This window comes from Scylla paramamosain, unplaced genomic scaffold, assembly GCF_035594125.1.
Source record: "Scylla paramamosain isolate STU-SP2022 unplaced genomic scaffold, ASM3559412v1 Contig110, whole genome shotgun sequence".
Classification (NCBI taxonomy): Eukaryota; Metazoa; Arthropoda; class Malacostraca; order Decapoda; family Portunidae; genus Scylla; species Scylla paramamosain.
The window spans coordinates 242,501-247,500 of record NW_026973775.1 but is presented as its reverse complement, the minus strand read 5'-3'; positions in this window follow the sequence as shown (position 1 = coordinate 247,500).

Sequence of the window (5,000 nt, the reverse complement as noted above, 5' to 3'; positions counted from 1 at the left end):
TAACCTCGTCGGTAGCTCTGCGAGCAAGTAGTGAATTTTGGGAAAAACGGCTATATATACGCGAGATCAGATCGGCCCAGAGCGCGTCTGGACCAATCAGGACGCTCGCTGAGGTGGCGACTCCTGATCCTGAGTAGGCACGCTAATATATATACCACTTTTCAACTGAGAAAACGCACACTCGTTCTCACAGCAGTACGGCGACACTATGCCTCCCAAAGCATCAGGAAAGGCTGCCAAGAAAGCTGGCAAGGCACAGAAGGCCATTGCCAAGGGCGACAAGAAGAAGAAGCGCAGGAGGAAGGAGAGCTACTCCATCTACATCTACAAGGTGCTCAAGCAAGTCCACCCAGACACTGGCGTGTCCTCCAAGGCCATGTCAATCATGAACTCGTTCGTGAATGACATTTTCGAGCGCATCGCTGCCGAGGCATCCCGCCTGGCACACTATAACAAGCGCTCCACCATCACCAGCCGGGAAATCCAGACCGCTGTCCGTCTTCTTCTGCCTGGTGAACTGGCAAAACACGCTGTTTCTGAAGGCACCAAGGCTGTTACCAAGTATACCTCCTCCAAGTAAACAGGCGGCCAGTATACTGCTGCCAGTATAAAATAATACCCGGCTCCATTGGAGCCACACTTGAAAAGGAAAAAAGATACGATATAGACAAATGCATTATTATTATAATTATTGTTATTATTATTAATATTATTATTATTATTATTTTTATTATTATTATTATTATTATTATTATTATTATTATTATTATTATTATCATTATTAATAATATTAATATTGTTGTTTTTATTATGATTATTATTATAATAATTATTGTATCATTATTATTATTATTATTATTATTATTATTATTATTATTATTATTATTATTATTATGCTTATTATTATCGTGATTATTATTCTGTGGAGATAAAGAAAAGATAAAAAAAAAATAGAGATAAAGAAAGATAAAAATTCTCCCAAGTGAAAGAGATATGGCCATGGAAGAGGGAATAATAATAATAATATAAAAAAAAAAAAAGGGGGGAAGGATATTGAGTTGAAAGTCGATACCTGATACTGAAAGATGGAAAATAAATATTTTCTTCCACAAAACCAAACAGATTGTCTATGAAAATTCTTTAATGAAAGAGATGTTTGGCCCTAAAAAGGGCCTAGATATTGCTGTTATGAAGATCATTCGTGGATGACTTCTTAGGCACGCTCGCCACGGATGCGACGAGCCAGTTGGATGTCCTTTGGCATGATAGTCACGCGCTTGGCATGGATGGCGCACAGGTTGGTATCCTCAAACAGACCCACGAGGTAAGCCTCGGAAGCTTCCTGGAGAGCCATGACAGCAGAGGACTGGAAGCGGAGGTCAGTCTTGAAATCCTGAGCAATTTCACGCACCAGGCGCTGGAAAGGCAGTTTCCTGATAAGCAGCTCAGTGCTCTTCTGATAACGGCGGATCTCACGGAGAGCAACGGTTCCAGGCCTGTAACGGTGGGGTTTCTTGACACCTCCAGTGGCTGGAGCAGACTTGCGAGCTGCCTTTGTAGCAAGCTGCTTGCGGGGCGCCTTGCCACCAGTGGACTTGCGAGCCGTTTGCTTGGTACGTGCCATAGTTGTGGTAACAACAACTCACAACGAACACTCAGCTGAGTCTGCCCGCGCTTCCCACAAAATCCCTTTATATATGAATCGGGTGGGCCCGACGACTCCAACCCTGCCTTGTGATTGGTCAGAAACGTCCAGTGAGGCTCATCGCCCACGCAGTCACCGCATGAAAGATGTGATCATTATTGTTAGTCTAATTCATTTTGTTCTTATTCTTATTCTTATTCTTATTCTTTCTTCCCTCATTCATAACAAATCTTGGAAAATATACAGCAGAACTGACATGTCATTTAAAATTCTAAGACAATTAGCAAGAAAGTTGTGATATTCTTATTTTTTTCATTCTTTTTATTCTATTTTTTTCTTATTCTTGTCATAATTAATATTGTTATCTTTATTATTTTCATTTTTTTTTATTATTCTTCCTTATCTTATTCTTATTTATCCTACTTTTAGAGAGATGAGGCTTGTGCGGTCACCCATCCAAGTTCTGCCCGGACCCCCTGCTTAACCTTGCTGATCCCGCCGTCAGCTGATTGGTCAAGAGCGGAGAACAAGGTGTTGGGAGGGCTTATTTCTCTTATTCTTATTCTTTCCTGTATTGTTGTTGCATTGTTGTGCTGAAAATGTTGGAAAATATGCACTAAAATTAACCCTTCATTCATAATTCTACGACAATTAGCAAGAGAGATATATTATTACTTTTTTCCCTTATTTTTGTTCTTTTTATTCTTAATCTTCTTTTTTTTATTATAGTTGTTATTGTTATTTTATTATTTTCGTTTTTCGTTCATTCTCCTCATTCTTATTGCTATTTTTTTCTATTCTCAGAGAGATGAGGCTTTTGTGGTCACCCATCCAAGTTCTTCCCGGACCCCCTGCTTAACTGCGCTGATCCCGCCGTTAGCTAATTGGCCAAGACCGGAGAACTAGGTGTTGGGAGGCCTTCTTTCTATTATTCTTATTCTTTCTTCCCCCATTCATATCGTTGTATTGGAAATGTTGGAAAATATACAAAAGAATTCACCCTTCTATGACAATTAGGAAGAAAGACATGGGATGCTTTCTTTCTTTTTTTTTATATTCCTTTATTGTAATTTTTCTTATTCTTGTTATAATAATTCTTACTGTTATCTTTATTACTTAAAATTTTCGTTCATTCTCCCTATTCTTATTCTTATTTTTTTTATTTATTTATTTTTTTTCAGACAGATGAGGCTTGTGTAGTCACCCATCCAAGTATTGCCCGAAACCCCTGCGTAATCTCGACGATTTCATTTGACAATACCTATTTACTTATTTATTTATTATTATATTTATTAAAAAAAAAAAAGAAGAAAAGAAGATGAAGAATAAGGTATGTAATCGAAATACTCTCTCTATACTGTAGCAATAGTTTAGCTGGATGTACTTGTATTGTGTCAAAAATACTTGCAATATCTGCAATTGTAACCTGCAGTGTCGGCATAATGCATAATTAAGCAATGAAAAGAAAAATTAATAAAAGAATAAATGAAAAAAAGAAAGAAAAAAAGATACAATTAACAATTAAATATATTAGCTACCCCTCTACGTTTCTTTATCACTGCAGAAAAATGGAAACATTTTAACGTAGACTTGTCAAAATTCAACTGAAATTAAGGGTTAAATAAGGATTGTCACCCCTTCCCCAGAGGATATTCATTGTCTTTTAATATATATATATATATATATATATATATATATATATATATATATATATATATATATATATATATATATATATATATATATATATATATATATATATATATATATATATATATATATATATATATATTCTTTTTATTTAAAGTCTTATTTAGAGAGAGAGAGAGAGAGAGAGAGGTAACGTCCTTGAGGATAGCAGCTCGTCTACGCTCCGCTCAGTGATCAGCGTTAGAATGTAATTCCTCATTTCTTTAAAAAAAAAAAAAAAAAAAAAAAAACAGAAACTTTATTTAGGGGGCTTGCTGGAAACAAACTACAATGGAGGAAAGAACAATATGTCTGCTATATGACCCACCCAGTTAAATTTTCAAGAAGCAAACGCAAGTTGGAAAATACGAGGAAGATAAATTTTCATTTATATACGTTTTATGGTAATTTCTGCCACGCCTTCCTCTATTCATCAAACGTCACTGACACTTATTCCCTTTATTTTTTACTTTACAGAATCTTTTGTAGGGCAAGACTCTAGAGGATATGTGCTTTCATAAATTCTATAATGCTTTGCTTATCATAGAGACATAAAAAAAAAAAATAATAATAATAAAAATAAATAAATTAATTAATTTAAAAAATCAAAATAAATAGATATATAAATTAATTAATTAATCAAATAAATTTCTATGCTTCACCTTTATAGCATTCGTATGAATGTCAAAACAAAACAAAAAATATAAATATAAATAATAATATGAAAAAAAAAAATTACTAAATATATGAAAAATAGCATTACTACTACTACTACTACTACTACTACTACTGCTACTACTACTACTATTTTTTTTTTTTTTTTATGTAGGAAGGACACTGGCCAAGGGCAACAAAAATGTAATAAAAAAAATGCCCACTGAAATGCCAGTCCCATACAGGGGTCAAAGCAGTGGTCAAAAAATGATGAATAAGTGTCTTGAAACCTCCCTCTTGAAGGAATTCAAGTCATAGGAAGGTGGAAATACGGAAGCAGGCAGGGAGTTCCAGAGTTTACCAGAGAAAGGGATGAATGATTGAGAATACTAGTTAACTCTTGCGTTAGAGAAGTGGACAGAATAGAGGTGAGAGAAAGAAGAAAGTCTTGTGCAGCGAGGCCACGGAAGGAGGGGAGGCATGCAGTTAGCAAGATCAGAAGAGCAGTTAGCATGAAAATAGCGGTAGAAGACAGCTAGATATGCAACATTGCGGCGGTGAGAGAGAAGCTGAAGACAGTCAGTTAGAGGAGAGGAGTTGATGAGACGAAAAGCTTTTGATTCCACCCTGTCTAGAAAAGCAGTATGAGTGGAACCCCCCTCAGACATGTGAAGCATACTCCATACATGGACGGATAAGGCCCTTGTACAGAGTTAGCAGCTGGGGGGGTGAGAAAAACTGGCGGAGACGTCTCAGAACACCTAACTTCATAAAAGCTGTTTTAGCTAGAGATGAGATGTGAAGTTTCCAGTTCAGATTATAAGTAAAGGACAGACCGAGGATGTTCAATGTAGAAGAGGGGGACAGTTGAGTGTCATTGAAGAAGAGGGGATAGTTGTCTGGAAGGTTGTGTCGAGTTGATAGATGGAGGAATTGATTTTTTGAGGCATTGAACAATATCAAGTTTGTTCTGCCCCAATGAGAAATTTTAGAAAGATCAGAAGTCAGGCGT